This window comes from Oryctolagus cuniculus, chromosome 14, assembly GCF_964237555.1.
Source record: "Oryctolagus cuniculus chromosome 14, mOryCun1.1, whole genome shotgun sequence".
Classification (NCBI taxonomy): domain Eukaryota; kingdom Metazoa; phylum Chordata; class Mammalia; order Lagomorpha; family Leporidae; genus Oryctolagus; species Oryctolagus cuniculus.
The window spans coordinates 87,153,974-87,176,687 of NC_091445.1; positions in this window are offsets into that span (position 1 = coordinate 87,153,974).

Here is a 22,714-nt window from a genome sequence, read left to right on the forward strand (position 1 = left end):
AACTGCCTGTGACAGTGGCCACTGTGCGCCCAGGGCCGTGCTGCCCGAGGGGGCAACTGGAGCAGAGGGGCTGGGGGGGTGGGGGTGGCGACCACATGCCCCTGAGTGCAGATCTTGTGCAGGAGCTAGCCCTGGGGCTGTCAGGTCTGCATTTCTCCCCCGAAGCCCAGAGGCCTCCACGTCAATGCACCTCTGTGCCCCAAGTCTTGGGGAGGCCTTGTCTGCTGGGCTCCCCAGACCCACCGTTTCCTCTCTGCTCCCAGAGTGTCCTTCCTAAAATTAACTAGTAGCTTTCCCTTCAGCACTCCCTGCTTCTAAAGGTGTTGGTGGCCAGCGTTGTTTAAAGAAAGAAGCCTTCAACCTTGAGAAATGGGCCCCCCTGCTTACCCAAAGCCTGTCTTTTTGGGCCGAGCCGATGTGTGTTCACTGTGTGATAACTGAACACATGCGTTTCCCAAGACTCCCAACGGTCTCTGGGCGTGTGTCTCCCAGGTCTAGGCCACTCATGTTCTACCCCAAATAAACCTCATGTTAACCAGTTCCCCCACCGCAAAGATTTATTTTATTTATTTGAAAGGCAGAGTTACAGAGAGAGGGAGAGACAGAGAGAGGTCTTCCATTTGCTAGTTTGCTCCCCAAATGGCCACAACAGATAGGACTAGGCCAGGCTGAAGCCAGGAATCAGGAGCTTCTTGCAGGTCTCCCATGAGGGTGCAAGGGCCTGAGCACCTGTGCCATCCTCTGCTGCTTTCCCTGCTGCATTAGCTGGGAGCTGGATTGGAAGTGGAGCAGCCGGGACTCAAACCAGCACCCATATGGGATTCCAGCGTTGCAGGCGGCAGCTTTATCCACTATGCTGCAATGGCAGCCCCTGTATTTACCTGTTTAGAGAGTGTGTTTTGTTTTTGTCAATACCACTGTGGCGTATGTTAATCTAAACTCCTAGCAAAAGCTTCTTTGATTGACTTCCAAAGGTTTTTTTCAATAGAAGTTTCTTTGATCACTTTCCAGAGATTTTTTTTTGTCCTATTGACATCAAAATTAGATGGAAAGGATTTTTTTTTTTAAAGATTTATTTATTTACTTGAAGGCAGAGTTACAGAGAGGCAGAGGTAGAGGTGGAGAGAGAGAGGTCTTTCATCTACTGGTTCACTCCCCAGATGGCCGCAACAGCCAGAGCTGCGCCAATCCAAAGCCAAGAGCAGAGCTTCTTCCGGGTCTCCCATGTGGGTGTAAGGGCCCAAGGACTTGGGTCACCTTTCACTGCTTTCTTAGGCCGTAGCAGAGAGCTGGATCAGAAGTGGAGCAGCCGGGTCTTGAACCGGCGCCCATATGGGATGCTGGCACTGCAGGCAGCATCTTTACCCGCTACACCACAGCGCCGGGCCCCATGGAGAGGCATCTTGGATCACCTGGCAGCAATGGTGTGTGTGTGTGAAGAGCTTTAGATTTTGCTAATGAAGCGGGAGGGGGTGGGGAACAAGCCCCATAGCCTGTCGGGGCAGTGTTTGGAGCAGAGCTTAAAGCTAAAGAGACTTCTAGCCGGTGCCGCGGCTCACTAGGCTAATCCTCCGCCTTGCAGCGCCGGCACACCGGGTTCTAGTCCCGGTCAGGGTGCCGGATTCTGTCCCGGTTGCCCCTCTTCCAGGCCAGCTCTCTGCTGTGACCAGGGAGTGCAGTGGAGGATGGCCCAGGTGCTTGGGCCCTGCACCCCCTGGGAGACCAGGAGAAGCACCTGGCTCCTGCCATCGGATCAGCGCGGTGCACCGGCCGCGGCAGCCATTGGAGGGTGAACTAACGGCAAAGGAAGACCTTTTTCTCTGTCTCTCTCTCTCACTATCCACTCTGCCTGTCCAAAAAAAAAAAAAAAAAAAAAAAAAAAAAAAAGCTAAAGAGACTTCTGTGTCTATTTCTTCATAAAATAGCTACGAACGTCAATGCAAAATGAATATCCGAACCATCCCCGAGAGCTAGACACCCTCTCTTTGTTCACTTGGGCTGCTGTGACAAAATACCCGGACCAAATGGCTTGTGAACTGCAGAAATTTGCTCCTTGGCATTCTGAAGGCTGGAAGTTCAAGATCAAGGTGCGGCAGACCCAGCGTCATCACCGGAACCTGTTTCTCTGGAGTCTTCACATGCAAGGGACATAGACGTCTCTCAGGATTTTAGGGTATGAATCCCCTCATTGAGGGCAGAGACCCCAGCGCCTAACGCCATTGCCTCGGGGGTTAGATAGCAACATGAACACCACTGTATAACCCAATGAGAGAATCTGGGAGGAACTGATTTATGATAGGGCGGAAGGGATTGGAATAGGGAAAATCTACTCAAAAGTGCTAGGATTTTTACCCCTAGCAGACTGTCTGGAAAATAAATGCCAAGGTCGGGTTCATATCCAGCCCCAGCTCACCCCTACTGTCTGTCCTTCGCTCAGAGAACTTTGGTCCAGTGTGAACTTGAAAGGGATCAGTTACACCTGCTGGGTCCCCCTCTCTGAGGCTGGAAGGGCGCATTATTTTTCCAGATGCCTCCCTTACTATCCTTCTATATCTAGACAGAGACAAAAAGATATAAATCATCTGAGTGGGAAGTGTGTGGGTGCGCATGCGTGCCTGTGCCATAGTTCTATATATTCTGGGAGATGTAGTCTCCGAGAGTAAAGCTCTAGGCTAGGAGCAGATGTGGCGACCTCGACAGGAGATGTGGGATGTTGATACTTCTGCAAACGATCATCAGATGACACCCACAAGAAGCTGGGGGTTAGACTGGGAGATGGGCGTATTACACGGTCTGTTGACAAACTCCGAGTCTAGGTAAATGATTCATTCAGGAAAGCAAAAAACAACGGGAGGCCCAGGAGAAAATTGTGCAGTGTGGAGGAAAAGACCTGATATCTGGTAACTTGTGGGTCAGCGCACCTTTCAAGTCACTGCAAGGCAAAGAGCACAGAAGCAAATCCATGAGACTTCCCGACATTCTTAACGTGGTTAAAAAAGACTTGATTACTGTGATTCAGGAGAGAAAGCCGAAAGTAAAAAGCGGCTGAAATGAAAAGGCAGTTGGGTAAGATAGAGATGAATCAAGAGGTTTGCTCACAGCTCTGGTACAGTTGCAGAATTAACCACACTGAAGGTAGCGAAAGCAGAATGGGGTGGAACAAGCTGGATGCAGATGCCCCATAATCTTTTTTTTTTTTTTTTTTTTAACAGGCAGAGTGGACAGTGAGAGAGAGACAGAGAGAGAAAGGTCTTCCTTTGCCGTTGGTTCACCCTCCAATGGCCGCCGCTGCAGCCGGCGCACCGCGCTGATCCGAAGGCAGGAGCCAGGATCCAGGTGCTTTTCCTGGTCTCCCATGGGGTGCAGGGCCCAAGCACCTGGGCCATCCTCCACTGCACTCCCTGGCCATAGCAGAGAGCTGGCCTGGAAGAGGGGCAACCGGAACAGAATCCGGCGCCCCGACCGGGACTAGAACCCGGTGTGCCGGCGCCGCAAGGTGGAGGATTAGCCTATTGAGCCACGGCGCCGGCCCGCCCCATAATCTTTAAAGGGGGTACTTAGATGGAAAAGGATAGGCGTATGATGATAATGGAAAGAAAGCAAGGGGGAATGTAAATTTTATTAGGTCGACTTTAAGGAACAAACTAAATGAGATTATGAGAAATTTAATGTTTATAAAATAGATTTTTTAAAGATTTATTTATTTATTTGAAAGGCAGAGTTACAGAGGGGCAGAGAGAGAGAGAGAGAGAGGTCTTCCATCCACTGGTTCACTCCCCAAATGGCCGCCACAGCCAGAGCTGTGCTGATCAGAATCCAGGAGCCAGGAGCTTCCTCCAGGTCTCCCACATGGGTGCAGGGGCCCAAGCACTTGGGCCATCTTCTTCTGCTTTCCCAGGCCATGGCAGAGAGCTGGATTGGAAGTGGAGCTGCTGGGACACGAACCAGCACCCATATAGGATGCTGGCATTGCAGGTGGTGGCTTTACATGCTATGCCACAGTGCCAGCCCCATAGATTGTTGTCTAACGTGTATAACTATCATGAACCTTTATGAATCAAATACCATTGCTTCAAAATGTACAAAGCAATTACTGTTGAAATTGAAAGCGAATCTGAACACCACCAATATAAGGGTTACTTTGTGATATATAGATTAAGGCAATTGTCGATTTAGCCATTATGATATATATGTATATATGTCTATGTATATATATATACACATATACACATACGTTATAATTTTCTCTGTGAAAACAAAGAAATATTTTCTAGCATCCATGGAATTATTATTAAAAATATTTCGGCCGGCGCCGCGGCTCACTAGGCTAATCCTCCGCCTTGCGGCGCCGGCACACCGGGTTCTAGTCCCGGTCGGGGCGCCGGATTCTGTTCCGGTTGCCCCTCTTCCAGGCCAGCTCTCTGCTGTGGCCAGGGAGGGCAGTGGAGGATGGCCCAAGTGCTTGGGCCCTGCACCCATGGGAGACCAGGAGAAGCACCTGGCTCCTGCCATCGGTTCAGCGCGGTGCGCTGGCCACAGCGTGCCGGCCTCGGAGGCCATTGGAGGGTGAACCAATGGCAAAGGAAGACCTTTCTCTCTGTCTCTCTCACTGTCCACTCTGCCTGTCAAAAAAAAAATATTTCAAATAGATTGAAAAGAAAGGTAAATAATTTCCTCACTTGCGAGTCCCATTGGAAATAAGAACTGCAGGTACAATGGATGAGCATTATCCTGGAGCCTCATTATATGCCCGAGGGGATGTTCAGCTTAGGAAATTATGGCATCTTTTTTCTGAAGACCATGAAGCAAACACGGGAATTGCTGTTCTAATGGCTTGTGTGAGGTTTCTCACAGGAAGGGCATTCTGAGGTCCCTAAGTAGATCTTCTAACTTGACCATGATGCCCCCTCCCCAATTAAGAAAATCCCTTCTCTCAATGTGAAAACAAAATTAAACAAAACGCTATTCCCCCAACCAAAAAAAAAACCCAAAAAACAATAAAATGAAATAAAATATAAACCGAACAAAAACCAACTCACACACACACACACAAACAAACAACAACCTGGAACCACATTCTCCAGTCTCCTTCCTATCTATGCCAGGGCAGTTTTGCATGCAGGCCCTCTCCAGGTCTCCAGTTGCCATGGTGCCACCAATCCCTGATGGTTTTACTCACCAGTTCTCTTTGCAATTCGTGATAAAGGCTAAGACCTGCAGAACTTTAGAAAAGATTCTTATTGTTTTCTTGTGGGTAAAAAGCTGTCACGCAGGAGTTTGCGCTCACTGAGCTGGCTGGGGGCAGGACTAGGGCAATCTCTCATAGCATAATAGGAGTCAGCTGGAGTCTGTGCTGAACAGCCCCAGCAGGGCTCTGCCAGAATTCTAATTCTATTCCACCCTGGGGGAGAGCAGAGGCAGCTGTGTCTCCCTGAAGCAGGGGAGAGAGATGGGAAGCGGATTAAGCAGTCTTTGGCTGTAGGATTTTAGGATGGTTGGATGAGATGGTTGGATGGGTGTTCTGAGGTTTCTTTTTTTTTTTTGACAGGCAGAGAGAGAGAGAGAGACAGAGAGAAAGGTCTTCCTTTGCCGTTGGTTCACCCTCCAATGGCCGCCGCGGCCAGCGCACTGCAGCCGGCCACCGCGCTGATCCGAAGCCAGGAGCCAGGTGCTTCTCCTGGTCTCCCATGCGGGTGCAGGGCCCAAGCACTTGGGCCATCCTCCACTGCCTTCCCGGGCCACAGCGGAGAGCTGGCCTGGAAGGGGGCAACCAGGATAGAATCGGTGCCCTGACTGGGACTAGAACCCGGTGTGCTGGCACCGCAAGGCGGAGGATTAGCCTGTTGAGCCATGGCGCCAGCTCTGAGGTTTCTTAATCTATTATCTATGTCTATTTAGTTCCTGGGTATATTTGCATTCATTCATTTGTACTTGCCTCCTTCTAAAAAGAATTTGAGGCAGTCACTATGGCTGTGGCATGTCAATGGCCGGGGAGTGGTCTGCTCCAGAAACAAGCTAAGAGAAGTTTAAGATCAATAATAAAACCAAGCCGGCGCCGTGGCTCAATAGGCTAATCCTCCACCTTGTGGCGCCGGCACACCGGGTTCTAGTCCCGGTTGGGGCGCCGGATTCTGTCCTGGTTGCCCCTCTTCCAGGCCAGCTCTCTGCTATGGCCAGGGAGTGCAGTGGAGGATGGCCCAGGTGCTTGGGCCCTGCACCCCATGGGAGACCAGGAAAAGCACCTGGATCCTGGCTCCTGCCTTTGGATCAGCGCGGTGCGCTGGCTGCAGTGGCGGCCATTGGAGGGTGAACCAACGGCAAAGGAAGACCTTTCTCTCTGTCTCTCTCTCTCACTGTCCACTCTGCCTGTCAAAAATATAAAAAAAAAAAAATAATAAAACCAACTAAAAGTCATTTTTTTTTCATTAACACTTACACTGGTAATTCTAAACTGTGTCAGTGATAATATATTCCTCCTTGCCAAGATAGACTGACTATGCCATCATTTATTTTCAATTTGTATTTATTTTTTATTTGAAAGAAGGAGAGAGGGAGGAATGGAGGGAGAGAGAGAGAAAGAGAGAAATATTTTCCATATCGACTTCCCAAATGACTGCAAGAGCCAGAGCTGAACCAGGCCAAAGCCCAGAACCCGGAGCTCAGTATGGGTCTCCCTCGAGGGTGGCAGGGACCCATGTACTTAGGCCATCACCTGCTACCTTCCAGAGTGCATACTAGTAAGAAGCTGGAGTCAGAAGTGGATCTGGGACTCAAATCCAGGCCCCCTGATAGGGGATGTGGGCATTCCAGACCTTCACTCAACTGCGGTGCTGAATGTCCGCCCAGTAGTATCGATAGGTATTTAAGATCGGTGTTTGTATTTATTTCACATTGGGTCTCACAATTGTGTATTATTTCACGTAGATTTGAAATGTGCTGGTGCCGTTGTTTCATTTCTGATATGACTTTACTTTTGGTGAAAAATATATGTGCTAGATAGTGGACAGGGTTTCTATAGGATTCAGCCTATGACTTGCTTGAATAAATTGCCTGGGTAAACTGCTCTTTTCTTCAGACCACTGATCAGACATCACCATTAGCCTAGTCCCAGTTGCTCAGTTAAAGGCTGAGGAGCTTAGAGAAATAATAAAATTCTTGGTTTGTGTCAGTGTTTCAAAATCACATTTAAAGAATGTCGGGAAGTACCATCTGAATTTCTGGTTTTTATTATTTGTTTATTTTTAAAAAATATTTATTTTTTATTTATTTGAAAGGTAAGAGAGAGATTTTCTATCCTCATTTATTCACCCCACAAGTGGCCACATGGCTGGGGCTTGGCCAACAAAAGCCAGGAGCCAGGAGCATCTTCTGGGTCTCCCACACTTGGGCTATTTTCTGCTGTTTTCCCAGGCACATTAGCAGGGAGCTGGATTGGAAGTGGAGCAGCCAGGGGCTGGTACTGTGGCATAGTGGGCTGTCTAAGCCTCCACCTACAGTGTTGGCATCCCATATGGGTGCTGGTTTGTGTCTCAGCTGCTCCCCTTCTGATCCAGCTCTCTGCTATGGCCTGGGAAAACAGTAAATGGTGCAAGTGCTTGGGCCTCTGCACTCACAAGGGAGTGCGGGAGCTAGAAGAAGCTCCTGGCTCCTGGCTTCAGATCAGCACAGCCCCAGCTGTTGTGGCCATCTGGGGAGTGAATCAGTGGATAGAAGACCTCTTTTTCTCTCACTTGGCCTCTGCCTCTCTGTAACTCTGCCTTTCAAAGAAATAAATAAATCTTTTTTAAAAAAAGTTGTCATTTATGTCTAGTGATGGGCAGAATCACATTTTGGCTTGTAGTTCAGTATTCGTTGATGACTATTTTCTTAAAACGGTGCATAGTTGTAGCTTCTACCTTTATGCATTTAGTCTGCTTTAAATAAGACATCAAGCCATTTCCACATTTCTTCTCATTTTTAAAAAAATATTTATTTATTTGAAAGGCAGAATGAGAGAGAGAGAGAGAACTTATCCACTGGTTAACTCCCCAAATGGCCTAAGTTACAGACGGCAGCTCACCCAGCTGAGCCACAATGCCGGCCCCTTCTCTTTTTTTTTTTTTTTGACAGGCAGAGTGGACAGTGAGAGAGAGAGACAGAGAGAAAGGTCTTCCTTTACCGTTGGTTCACCCTCCAATGGCCACTGCGGCTGGTGTGCTGCACCAATCTGAAGCCAGGAGCCAGGTGCTTTTCCTGGTCTCCCATGGGGTGCAGGGCCCAAGGACTTGGGCCATCCTCCACTGCACTCCTGGGCCACAGCAGAGAGCTGGCCTGGAAGAGGGGCAACCGGGACAGAATCCGGTGCCCCGACCGGGACTAGAACCCGGGGTGCCAACGCCGCAGGTGGAGGATTAGCCTATTGAGCCACGGCGCCTGCCTCTCATTGATTCTTCGTTTGGTTGGGATGTTCGTCTTTTCTTGTAGTAAGCAAATATCACTTTGTTTTTGTACAGCATTTGCTCACGGTTTTATTTGTTGTTTCTCCAAGAGGAAGTTTGTAAGCTGAAAACTTTTCCATTCTTCAATGTCTTGCTGTTTATTTTTTCTTTAAGATTTTATTTATTTGAGAGGTAGAGTTAAAGACAGAGAGAGGAAAAGACAGAGAGAAAGGTCTTCCATCCACTGGTTCACTCCCCAAATGGCTGCAATGGCCAGAGCTAAGCTGATCCAAAGCCAGGAGCCAGGAGCTTCCTCTGGGTTTTCCATGAGGTACAGAGGCCCAAGCACTTGGGCCATCTTCTACTGCTTTCCCAGGCCACAGCCGAGAGCTGGATCAGAGGCTAGCAGCTGGGATTAGAACCGGCGCCCATATGGGATGCTGGCACTGCAGGTGGAGGCATAGCCTACTGCAACACTGCGCCGGCCCTGGGTCTTGCTGTTTTTCAAAAGCGAAGATGCAGGCTTCAGGAAGGCAGTTTTAACACAGTCCCTTGGCGTGGAAGTATTTGTACCTGACTATGTGAGTAGTGTTCTTGACTATTCTTGGGGAACATTCAACCTGTGTATTTTAACAAAATGTGTGCATTGTGCGCACCTGGTGTCGTGAGGAGAAGGATTTGGGATACCCAGAAGCCGGATCAGAGCACTCCAGGGCCTTAGGTGTGGCATAGTTGAAGCTAGTGTTGCAAGGAGGTGTGAACTCATGTGCTGTGGGCTGGACTCAGCCCATGGAACGAGCGTGGCTCAGACTTGCCCATGTGCCCGAGAAGCGCCAGCAGGGTTGCGGGCTGCCAGGGGCTCATCCTTGTCAGCACTGCTGCTGGGCTTATCTGCAGCCACGGGTAAGGGTTTGACATCTGAGCCCCGTTGTTAATGCATAACCGGTGCAGATTATTCCAAGGGCTTTGGAGACCCTCAAACGGAAGGGCTGCGAGAACAGTGAGACTAAGGAGAATAGGCATTGGAGGAAGGAGAGCCAAGGCCACAGTCTCCTGCCTTACACACTTCCCTGTTTCCTTCCTTAAAGTTTAAGAGAGAAGAAAGGCATGAAAAGCAGTTCATTTCATACCTGGCAGAGGACTGACTCTGACAGATTCTAGAAGAACCATAAAGGACTGGCATAGAGGTATAGAAATCACTAATTGTCCAAAGGAGAAATAGGTGGAAAGGTTTTTAAACATCTCTTTAGGGGATGATTGTGAATCTGACTTGGTGTATCTAATATATTCTTGCAGGTGTATTCAAATGCACAACAAATTTTCCTTGGTTATCTTTCCTTTCTCAAGGTTTCTTTCAGAGCCCTTGGAAAATTGGACCCCCAGTATTATCACACAGCCAAATATCCAAGCAGAGTTACAGTAGGGGTTCTACTAAGTCAAATAGAGTTCCAGTGAATCAATACAGATGCTCCCAACTGCTACAGCTGTATCACCACGTGCTGGCTGGTGTCAGCCTTGTGGATAACAAGGTGTGGGGTGGGTGACCTTGAAAACTTCAGAATGTCTTCATTGGCTACGCAATCTTATTGGAATGCATGTGAGCTCCCTCTCTCTCTCTAAAAGTGAGGTTTATGAGAATCAGAATAAGGCTCAGCCTACCAAGGTAACAAACTAATAGGCACTCAAACATCATTGGAATAAAAGGGAAATATTATGCCAGTTAACTCGGGGCTCCTTATTCAGCTGGTGAGGTAAAAATCTTCCTCTCTTATTGAAACAAATTGTACCCTAAGTGGAAGTACGAGGCACTGATCTATTTCTAGTTTTATTTCTGCATGTGCACATGCAGATGGCAACTCCAAATCTGAGACCTGCCGGCTGATGACTGTATGAGGTCTAGATCAAGTTCCGCTGAGAAGGTGAAAGTGAACACACCCTCGGTGTTGCTCTGTACTGGACTTGGTGGCAATGGCAGTAGAAGTCACAGGGTCCCTGGTGGACTGAGATGTCACAGATAGGTATATGTGTGTCGGGGAGGACAGTTTCCTCTCGTTGTTAAGGTGGTAGGGGCGGGCCTGCAGAGGCAGCACTCCCGCGCAGCCTCAGCTGGGGCCCTCGGAGTGCAGCCTGAGTGGAGCGGGGAGTCTGTTGTCCCTGGAGGCTGCGAGCACACTCTGGTTCCAGGCTGAGGCCTGTCTGAAGTCAGGGTGCTCTCCCATCCAGAACCCTACGGCAGCTGCCATCTGCAGCGTGCTTGGCTGCTGTCTTCCGTGAATAAGGGGCCCTCAGGGCTGTTGGAGATTCTGCGGGTTTGGAGCCTGAGCAGGGGCTGGTTGGAGGTGCCAAGGCGCAGAGGTGCCTTGTGAACCTAGCTCCAGGTTCTGACCCAGCTGTAGTGTACACATCTCCATCTGTGGATTTGTTTCCTGTGGTTGATGTAACAAATCGCCACAAACTGAGCAGCCTGAAAGAACGCAGATGCACTGTCTTACAGCTCCAGGGTCTGGAGTCTGCAGTTGGTTTCACGTGGCCCAAGATCAAGGTGTTGGCTGGGCTGCAGTCCTGGGGGCTGCAGGGGAGAATCTGTCCCCGTTCCTCTTCTGTTCTCCAGAGGCCGTTTGCATGCCTTGGTTTGCGACCATTCCTCAAGCTTCAAAACCAGGAGCGAAGCGGCTTCACACCTCTCTCTGCCTGTTCTCGCCTCTCCTCTGGACTCAGGCTGTCCCGTCTGCCGCTTCCTTACCAGGACGCTGCAGCTACAGGGAGTCCACACGGAAAAGCGCCGTCTCAAGAGCCTACAATTAGGCCTGGGGAGGGTCCCTTTTACCATGTGGAGTGACATAGTCGCAGGGTCAAGGACTGCAACGTAGATGTCTTCGGTGCACCGTTACTCGCTGCCCACCGGCTATGGCTGCCCTTGTCTGTTTTGTCACTGATGGACCCTGAAGGCTAATATTTGTGCCTCTGAGTTAGTGTTACCATTATACTGAGATAAGTGATGTGAAAAATTCATTGGATTATAAACCTGTCCCCATCATTACAGATACTTCAGCATTATATTGGCCAACGAAAAGAATGATGGGTTAGATTTTTTAAATATAATTTTAACTTGCAAATTTTTCAAAGGGTACAAAAAATGGCTTTAGAATGGGTGGTATCTCATTATGTGAACAAAATTTGTCATTGATGTGACTCTCCAAGGTTTGAAGGATCACCATTAAGAACCCTTGATCAGGAATTGTTTGGTGGCCATTTCAGCCTTAAAGTTGGATGGAAGAAAGTTATGTTCGATACCTTCTTGGGCGCAAACTCCAGATTCTCATTTTTTAAAAAATGTGAAAAGAGGGGGCCAGCATTGTGGTATAGCCAGTTATGCAGTCGCTTGCACTGCTGGTGTCTTGTATCGAAGTGCTAGTTTGCATCCCAGCTAGCCTGCTTCTGGTCCAGCTGCCTGCTAATGAGCCTGGGAAAAGAACAGATGATGACCCAAGTACTTGGGTCCCTGCCACCGACATGGGAGACACGGATGGAGTTCTAGCTTCTGGCCCAGCTCTGGCCATTGTGGCTATTTGGGGAGTGAACCAGTGGGTGGAAGATCTCAATAGAAGATCTCTCTGTCACTCTACCTTTCAGTAAAGAAATAAATCTTCAGAAAAATGTGACGAGACTATTGGGCAAGTTTTACTCTAATAGTCTCTTTCCCAAAGTTTTATATTTAATTTTTGTCATGACTACCTATATAAAAAAAAAGCCATGAGATTTCTTACGTCACATTTGTAACATTGCGGGGGTGCCCTGTCTCGGCTATCAGGAGAGATGGCTGCACGTGGGGACCTGTGGCCGTTGCTGAAGCTGTCTTGCTCTGTCTCTCCCCTATGTGAGTACAGTGGTTCCCTTTCTGGTGCTTCACTATGTTGTGCTTCCCCAGGCACATTGGCAGGGATCTGGATTGGAAGTGGGGCAGTCAGAACTAGAACTGGTGGCCACATGGGATGCCAACATTGCAGGCATGGCTTAACCGGCAGCACCACAAACCGGCCCCAAGAACCTTATATTTCAAGATCACACACCTCTGGCCCCTCGCTGGGCTGTCCTGAGGCAGGAGTCAGACAGGTGGGGTGACGTGGAGGCCTCCCTCCTTGGCGAGCCCTTGAATGCATTAGTAACGTGGCTTGTCAACAGCCCGCTCCTACCTTGCTCCTAATGTCTGCCTCCAAGGGGGAACGTGAGGGTTCGTGGAGGTCAAGTGCACGGGAGTCTTCCTCACAACACCTGAAGCTCAGTGTGATCACTCAATAATTGCTAATTCCCTGCTCTTTTGGTCTCTTAAGAAAATGAGTCCTGCCTCTGTTATGCTGTTTTTTTTTTTTTTAAGTGAAAATGTCCATTTTATGAATAGGTGAACTGAAATTACCATTATTTTGACAGTTCTATGAGAATGTCTCGCCACTGAACCGTGTCAGTTTGCATAAATTCCTGGAGCGCCCAGGGCTAGCTGCGGGGGAGTTCAGCACAGCTGCACGGCGCTCTGTGCACCTGACTCCATTCTCTCCTCCACGTGCTCTCCAACAGAGAGGGCAGCAAGCAGTAATCACTAAAAAGCCCCAGCTGCTGCGGAAGCCCCGCCTCCAGCTCCCCTCAGCACGTGCAGGCAGGGAAGCCAGCAGAGGTGTGCACAGCACGGCCTTCCTGAGCGGCCCCGTGCTGGGTATCTGCCAGCGATCTCACAGTTATTCACGTTGCATTCATCATCGCCCATGACAAATATTTATTCTGCCCCATTCTGTGTTTGGTTTCTGGGGATAATGAATGAGGTGGCAGAAAGCGTTGGGTTAAAAGGCCGAAAATCCATTTAACGCCTGGGTGGACAGCAGAATTAGGTGGCAGATGAATCATGCAAAAAGTCAAGGCAAGAAATGTCTTTTCTGTAAAGAATGAAAGATACGGAGCCGGTGGGGTAGAGCTCAGTCTTCAGACTTCACATTTCCCGCAGCCCTGCAGCCTCCCAGCGCACCCGCTAGGTTGAGTCCTTGTTAATGTAGCCTGCTCTCTGCTTCGAAAACGCACAAAACAAGTCGCAGATGTTGACAGGGTATGAAGATGTCTACATTGGCAGGCTGGGAAGGAGTTCAGAGGGTGAAAGCAAATGTGTGTGAGTAGCTTCTTTGGATGAGCAGGGCTCATCGGGCTACTCAGGTGTGTCCACCTGTGGGAGAAGCACGCCTGCTTCCAGATTAACGCTGGTTCATGTAATGATTTTTCCCACTTTACAATGGTGCAGAAGCACACCCACCCACCATTCTGTGTTTCACTTGGGCACGGCATTGGATATGTCCCACAGAATACTCAACACTTGGTTATAAAGTAGTTTTTGTGCGAGATGGTTTTGCCCAACTGTAGGCTCATGGAAGTGCTCAGAGCACGTTTAAATTAAGCCAGGCTAGGCTGTGAGGTTGGGCAGGTTGGGGGGTGAATGCCCGTGAGCCAGTATTGGCAGCACTTTCATCATAGGTGCGATTGCATTATCTGTGGTTTGTCTCAAGTGCAAGAGTGCGTCCATGCCTGGGGCAGGGGTGGGACATCGCTTCGCCTCAGTCTATACATCAACAAAAGTGAAAGGCCTAGGCTCAGGCCTAACTTTGCCAAAGGCCTGGTTTCTGTTGTGCTCTTGGTAGGCAATGGGACGGGGATGGAGGGGGGTGGGGGGACACAGCAGTGACCACGCTGCCTTCTGTGAATGTTCTCATTGGCCAAATGTGTGGGTTGGAGGGCCCAGCCTGAGCTCCTGACCCTTTCCCTTCCTTTTCTGTGGCTGCTTCCCATTTAGTCATTCAACAAACACATGCACTGTGCAAAGCACTGGGGAGGGGTGAGACAGCTCGTGCCGCCCACTTGGCTACAGGTAGTAGGAGAGACAGATGACTGAGTGATGGCTACAGTCTAGGGAGTTCCAGACATGCTGGCCCAGGCCTGAAGGAAGGGTGGGAGATCCCAGGCAGAGGGCTCAGGCAGGTGGAGAGAGGAATCTGCCAGCCACAGCGGCCTGAAAGGGGGCGAGCTCACGTGGCGAGTCCATCAGGGACCCACTGTCCTGTTCTCTAATGGGCACCCCCAACACACAGGAAGTGGTGGTGGAGAGCCAAGGAGGCAGGGCACTGGAGGCTCTTGCTTTTCCTTGGTTTTCCTTTGGTGCTTTGTAGGCTCTCGGAGGACTTCCTCTGACGGGGAAGTACAGGGAGTGAGGAGGAGCAAATGCAAGTCCTCAGGCCGGGCCCGGGACCCCTGTGCCCCGTGGGAGAGCAGCCGGAGCTTCGCTTCCTCCTGCAGCAGGGGGTCCTCAGACGCTTGCCAGCTGCAGAGTCGCCGGCAGAGCTGCAGGGACGCGCGTTGCTGGGCCCACTTCTGGAGCTCCTATTAAACTGCATCGGGCCCAGGGCTTTGCATTTCTATAATGTTTCGGGAGCTGCTGCTGCTGCTGGGTGGACCAAACACTGAGACCGGCTGCTCTGGACCCGCCTACTCCACGGGACCAGCAACGGCATTGCTGGGAAGCTTGTTCGAAATGTAGAGACTTGGGCTTTCCCCAGACCTCCTGAAGAGGGCCCTGCCTCCTACTGTGCTCCCCGGGGGGGCTACCACACCCGGGGCAGTCAGCGATCGCGGCTCGCTGTCCAGAACCTTCAGCCCCAGTCCTCTGAGTGGTTGCCTCCAAGCACAAAGGCCCCAGGAGCCCCTGCGCTGGTCTGGGGCCAGGGGTGCTAAGGCTGGATGGTGCCATCTCGGGACTCAGGGCTTGGGGGAGGGAGAAAGGAGACCCTGACCATGACAGGGTGACCTTGGCCACAGCTGGTGAGAACCGTGTGCCAGTGGAACACTTTCTTTCTCTCGGGCACATTTTCCCAGCCACGTCCTGCTGACTACACAGAGAGGCCAGGCTGCCCCGTGCTCAACCAGGACCCAGCTGCGCCAGGCTGGAGACCCCCTCGTGCCTTAGGATCTCCACCCCTGTCAGGCTCGCTCAGAAACGTGCCGTCTGGGGTCCAGCATATAAAGAACTTTTAGAGATCATGTTATGATTTGAACAGGATTCTACTCCCTGGACTCATGCAAGTTGTTAAATCCAAGATTCTTATATTAACGGTTAGTGGATAAATGTTAATGGCTGATGGATTAAGGCTGGAGTTGTGATTCCTTTTGGTGATAGAAAGGTAGTCCTAGTGGGAGGCCTTGGGTCATCAGGGGTGTGACTTGGAAGTAGTTCTCACGAGAGGTTGGCTTTATAAGCAGGGCTCTGCCCAGCCTTGCTCTGTCTCTGCTCCCTCATTCACCATGTGATCCCCTCTGTCTGTGCTTGTGTTCTACCATCGCCAGACTACTGAGTTTGCTTGGTCTTAAACTGTGACCCTCCAAAACTGTAAACCAGTATAAACTTTGTTCCTTCCTTTTTTTAAAAAATTATTTACGTATTTGAAAGAGTTACACAGAGAGAAAGAAGGAGAGGCACAGAGAGAGAGGTCTTCATACGCTGGTTCACTCTCCAACTGGCTGAAACGCCTGGAGCTGCACTGGTCTGAAGCCAGGAGCTTCTTTCGGGTCTCCCATGTGGGTATAGGGGCTCAAGGACTTGGGCTATCTTCTGCTGCTTTCCCAGGCCATAGCAGAGAACTGGGTCGGAAGTGGAGCCGCCAGGACTTGAACCGGCGCCCATATGGGATGCCGGCACAGCAGGCTGTGGCTTTACCCGCTATGCCATAGTGCCGGCCCCAAACTTTGTTCCTTCCTAAGGAACTTCTCTCAGGTATGATAGTTAAAACAATGAAAAACTGAGTAATATGTTTAATAATAATTAGACAAATAAATAACATGCCTGGGGCAAGCATTTGGTGCAGCGACTAAAGCATTGCCTGAGATACCCACAACCCAGAGTAGAGCGCTTGGATTTGAATCCCAGCTCTGCTCCTGACTCCAGCTTCCTGTTAACACGCACCCTGGGAGGCAGCAGTGAGCAGTTGGATGCCTGCCACCCATGTGGGAGACTTGGACCGAGTTTCCATCTCCTGGCTTGGTCTGGTCCAGCCCTACCATTGTAGGCATTTGTGGAGTGAACCAATAGATGGGAATTCTTTGTCTTTCTCTGTCTGCCATTCAAATAAATAAATAAATTTAAAAAGAGAAAATGGGCTAAAGATTTGCATAGACCCAACTCATAAGATACACAAAATGCCAACATATTCATGAAAATATGCAACCTCACTAGTCAAAAACCATAATGGGATACCGCTCTACTACACCTGCTACAATGGCAAACAAATAATACAGCAAAATGCTGACCATATGTAATGGTGAGGATGTGGGGACAGTGGCAACTCTAAGACATCGCTGGTGGAAATGTAAGATGGTACAGTCACTTTGGAAAAACTGATTGGCATTTTTTAAAAATGTTCCAATTCTAAGTGTTTACACAAGGAAATAAAACATAAGTCTACAGAGAGACTTGTACACAAATATTCTTATCAACATTTTTTTGATAATAGTTTCAAAATGAGCACAGCTGTCCATCAGCAGGAACATAGGTGACGTCTAGTGCAGTCATCCAATGGAACACGATTCAGCTGTAAAGGAAAGCACACTAAAATGTACACGAGAGTGTGGAAGGATCGCAGAAGGATTAGACCGAGGGCAAGACCCAGGCTGAAATGAGTCCATACTCTATGACTCCAGGTATGTAAACTCTAGGGAGTGGAAAGCAGGGCTGTTGTTGCCTGCTGAAGGGAGGGAGGGAGGGAAGAGATACAAGGATGATGGACATGCATGTGATCTGGATTGTGACACTGGCTTCGAGGTTGTGTGCATCTAACTACCACACGGTGCACTTTTGGCACTTGGGTGTAGTTCCATTGCACCCCAGTGGAGGTGAGAACTGATGGTGCACCCCATGTTAATGCCCTTTGGGATACTCTGGACTGAGTGGGCGGTGAGGTCACTGGGGGTCTCTGGTGTTCAGGGGCCAAGCAGAGTCTTGGGAGTGAGGAGCGGTCTCAGCAGCATGAATGATGGCTGCCAGCCCGACGGGGTGGCCACGGCAGTCTGTGGTTCTGTCCCTGCTGGCCAGACCCCGGCGCTGCACAGAGTGAGGCAATTTGCCAGACCTCTCTTGGGCCTGTGCTGGCTTCAGAGATGGAGAAGGAGAGCAAGCCATATGGAAGAATTATTAAGTGGAGAGAGACAAACAGGAAGTGACTGAAGGGCGCATACTGCTTGTTGCAGGTGTGGGACGTGGGCGTGTGCGTGGGCTGAGGGAGAAGGGCTCGCTTCCTGCCTCCTTAGCAAGAAATGGCTCTCCCCTCGGTCACCGCTGGAGCTGCTGTTGCTTAGTGTGCTGTGTCGCCTTGGTTATTTAACCTCTCATGCCTCAGTTTCCTTATCTGTAAAGTGGGGCTGATACTCATAGGGTTTTAAATATTTTTATTAATAAATTCTATTTGCAGATCAGTTTTTGCTTTATAGAAAAGCGATGTAGAAAGTGCAGTGAGTTCTCAAGTACCTCCGTCTCCCTCCCTATTTTTACAGCTCTGGGGTTTTGACAATTGCGTATCAGGTATTCATGATCCGTGTGCTACAGAACAGCTTCGGTACTCTGCTCCCTCCTCCCTTCCCCGGCTCCCAGTCAGTCCTGGCAGCCACAGGTCCTTTTACTGTCTCTGTGATTTGTCTTTTCCAGAATATCATAGTTGGAATCATGCAGTTGTAGCCTTTTTGGATCGGTTCTTTCATTGGTGTGAAAAATTCCTCCATGCCTTTTCATTACTTGATAGCTCACTTCTTTCTTTTTCTAAGATTTATTTATTTATTTGAAAGGCAGAGTTATGAGATAGGGAGGGAGAGACACAGAGAGAGAGAGAGAGGTCTTCCATCTGCTGGTTTAATCTCCAAATGGCCAAAACCACCAGGGCTGGGTTAGGCCAAAGCCAGGAGCTTCCTCCAGGTCTCCCACACAAGTGCAGGGGCCCAAGCACTTGGGCCATCTTCCACTGCTTTCCTTGGACATTAGCAGAGAGCTGGATTGGAAGTGGAGCAGCCAGGACTCGAGCTGGCACCCATGTGGGATGCTGGTGTCTCAGGCTGCAGCTTTACCCGCTATGCCACAGCGCCAGCCCTGGTAGCTCATTTCTTCTTCTCACAGAGTAATCTTCCATGGTAAGGATGGGCCAGTTTGCTTATGCACTCGTCTATTGAAGGGCATCGTGGTTCCTTCCCATTTTTATGAATAAAGCTATTATACACAGACATGTGCAGGCTTTTGTGCAGAACTAAGTTTTCAGTTCCCTTGAATAAATACGTGGGAGCAGGCATGTGGGAAAGCACAGGAAGCCTCTGGTGGGCTTTGTGAGAAACCATCAAACTGTCTTCCAGAGCAGACAGGCCATGGTGCACTCCGCTGGTAGTGAGTCAGAACTGTTGCTCCACGTCCTCGCCTGCACTTGGTGTTGTCAGGGTTTGCGTTTAGCCATCCAGCAAGGTTTATCAGGATTGGCTACAATGGTGCCACGCTCTGAGCATAGGCCCTGGTTAGACGATGTGGAGCCGCCCCAGGTCCTGCAGATGCTGGGACTGCTTCCCAGTGCTTTCCTCCTCTCCGCCATGCTGCTCCCTCTTCCCTGGCCCATTTCAGTCTTCTCTATTTGCTCTTGGTCCTTAATCTCTGAGAACTTCTCCCCTCCTCTCTGCCAGTCTCTTTCCTAGAATCCTTTGTCACTTCGAACTAGACCCGTGACATTTTATGGTTCAAGAATCACCTTGAGGAGCCAGCGTCGCAGGGCAGTGGGCTAAGCTACAGGCATCCCATACGGGCACCAGTTGGAGTACCAGCTGCTCCACTTCTGATCCAGCTCCCTGATAATGTGCCTGGGAAAGCACTGGAAGATGGCCCAAGGGCTTGGGGCCCTGCACCCATGTGGGAGACCTGGATGGATTTCCATGTTCCTGGCTTCAGCCTGGACTAGCCCTGGCTATAGTGGCCATTTGGGGAGTGAACCAATGGATGGAAGACCTCTCTCTCTAATTCTGCCTTTCAAGTGAATAAATACATCTTTAAAAAATTAAAAGAAAAACAGTATCACCTTGAGTGCTGTGTTAGGGTTCTACACACACACACACACACACACACATGCACACAGACTTAGCTTAAGGTCCTGGCTGTTTACATGATTACAGAGGTTAGCAAGTCCTAAAGTGCAGGTGGGCCGGCAGGCTGGAGAGCCAGGGAGGAGCCAACATTGCAGCTGTCTGCTGGCACGGAAGCCCCCGGCTCGGGGGGATCCGCTGGTGTTCTGTCCTGGCCGTCAGCTGTTTGGAGAATGCCCGTTCACATCATGGAGGACAGCCTGCTTTCCTCAAAGTCAACGGACTTAACTGTGCCTCTCATCCCACTCTCCGGAGACATCCAAATAAGGTTCAACCACACACGTGGGCACTGTGGCTCAGCTAAATCATGGAAAATTCACCCTCCTAGGATTGTGTTTTAAAGATTTTATTTATTTCTTTGAGAGGTAGAGTTACAGACAAGGAGGTCTTCCATCTGCTGGTTCACTCCCCAATTGACCACAATGGCAGGACCTAAGCCGATCCGAAGCCAGGAGCCAGGAGCTTCTTCCGGGTCTCCCACATGGATGCAGGGGCCCAAGGACTTGGGCCATCTTCTACTGCTTTCCCAGGCCACAGCAGAGAGCTGGGTCGGGAGTGGAGAGCCAAGACTTGAACCGGCGCTCATATGGGATGCGACACTGCAGGCGGAAGATTAACCTACTGTGTCACAGCACCAGCCCTGGTGACAGTGTTTTGGCATTAAATTAGAAGACTTTCAAGAGCAAGAGGCTGGCTGTGAGCTTCTCCCGACCCAGGCAGCTCTCGCCCTGAGCTGGGCTTGCCGTGGGCTGGGAGGAGCTCCGCGGTGGGGGTTCTTCACTTGCCTGGTTGCAGACCCAGCTCAGTAGGGCAGGGGCCAGGCAGCTGTCATTGTACAAAGGTGAGTATTTAAATCAGCGGTCCTGCTTGACGGGCTTCATGAGAGAGGTGAATTCGGAATTAAGCAAAACTTTCAAAGATGTACGTTTTCAAGACAGTGTTATTTCCAAATGCATTAGGACGCCAGTTGTTACCCCTCGTGGTTGTGACTGCGCTCACTGACCGCACCTCCTCTGTCCTTGTCTTTCTTCCTCACTGTGGGGAATATGAAGTGATAATGAGCTGGAAACAAACAGAGAGCTCTTTGTACTTTGTGGCTTACTCAGAACTTACCTCCAGCTGCAGGGAGCATGAGGTCCCGGGAGTTTGCAGCTCAGTCAGTGGGACTGAGTGGCACTGGGCTTGGTCAGTGGCCCGAGGCCTGTCTCCCTTCAGGGCTCTCACCCCTGACCACGTTTCTGGCTTCTCCATGTTGGGATCCACACTCTGTGAGACAGACACCCCGTAGGACAGATGGAGAAATGAGGAAAGGCTGGGTGGGGGGTGGGGGGTGGGAGGCTTGAACTGCACCGAGCAGTGGCTGTGGCTCAGGAATGGCCGAGAACAGAGGTGGGGTTAGTTTGATAAATCTAAAGGCCACCTGGAGCAGCAGCCCGCTACAAACACCGTTGAATCCACACTCAGAGCTGCACATGTCCTTGGAAGGGGTCAAGGTGTAGCTGGACGGCGCACAGACTGAGAGAAAACCTGAGGTGGAGACCTCAGCACCTCTCACTTGGCCTTGGCCACTGGGCCTCTCTGAATCTCATGTCCTCAAAACAGGGCTGATACTTGTGTTCCCTCTTGGAGTAGTTGGAGCCATTAAACGAGCTGCCTTTCTCAGGGTTTGAGAACAGACTCCACTGTTTCATTTTGCTGGTCGGGAAGCTGAGCTCCAAAACTGTGTAATTTCTCCAAGGCAGGGATTTGAGGTCCTAAGGCTTTGTCTTCTTTCAGTGTCCTGTTGCTGACCATCGGTAGCGATAATTGCTGAGGTTTATTGAGCAATTACTCTGTGCCAAGAACTGTACCAAACCATGTATATGGACTTTTCTCTTCAGTAAAATATTACAGAACTGGTACTCACATAGGTTTCTTATTGTTGTATAACGAATTCCTACCAGTTAAATGACTTAAAACACTTCGGTAGCTTAGGAGTCGGCGTGGCATGGCGCTCAGGGCCTCACAGGGCTGAAGTCACGATGCTGAGCTGTGTTCATTCTGGAGGCTTTGGGGAAGAATCCGCTTCCAGGTTTGCGCAGGCTGTCTGTCAAGTCAGTACCTCGAGGTTCCAGGGGTTGGCTCAGTCCTTGAGGCCTCCCACCTCCTGGCCGCTTGGTGTCTCACTGTGTGGTGTTTGTGCTGCTTCCAGGCCAGCAGGGTGCGCTGCTCTGATGTCTTTCTCTGTGACCCCTTTTATAAAGAGCTTCCCTGATTAGCCCAGGCCCACCCAGAGAGTCTCCTTTTCTTCAAGTCAGCAGTGCCCTGTAGCACAACCTGATTATGGGGATGAAATGCATCGTGTTCCCTCTCGTGGGGGGCTTACACAGAGCACGTGCACTGGGGACAATAGACCTTAGGATGCTACCCGCTCCGGCTCCGCTATTGACATCTCTGCCTTACAGGTGCAGGAACAAGCCAGAAAGGTGAAATAGCTGCCCGGGACATCACAGCACTAGGTTAGAATGGTCAGGAATCAGAGTAGCACCGTGTGCCTACAGCACCCATGCTCTCAGCCACTCAGTTAGCCTGCATTTTGCTCCTACCAAGAGCTTCCTTTGGAGACCCCGAGGGGCTCAAGGGATGACCTTGTTCTCCTGATCAGGCAAGAATGAGAGATGCTGGGCTTGCCAAATTAATCCCTATTGGAGAAGGCCACCCGCCTATCATCACTGACATTTGCCTGGTGGCACTGTTGTGTCGTAAGTGTGTTTCTTTTGGTTCCTATGATGTCTTGGGCCAGTGGAAACATTCTGAGGTCCTTCTGTATTATGAATCCTGGGAATTTCAGGTACTCTAGAGTGTTACTGCAAGAGCAGATGGTGTCCCATGGCGTTTTCAATGTCCCTGAACAGGTGTACAGGTACTGGCCTACTCTGCTCCTATCCCAGGAAATCACGTGTGGCCCTGAACACAGTTCTCTATTGCTCTGCCCCTCTCCTGCCCCTTTGAAGGGAGCAGTGTGTGTGACAGCAGCAGGAGTCTGGATGTGCCCAGGTCTCCACCAGCACACCCAGGGAGGGAGACACCTAAGTTGAGCTCTTGGTTCATGACATCCCTCAACATGTCCGCCG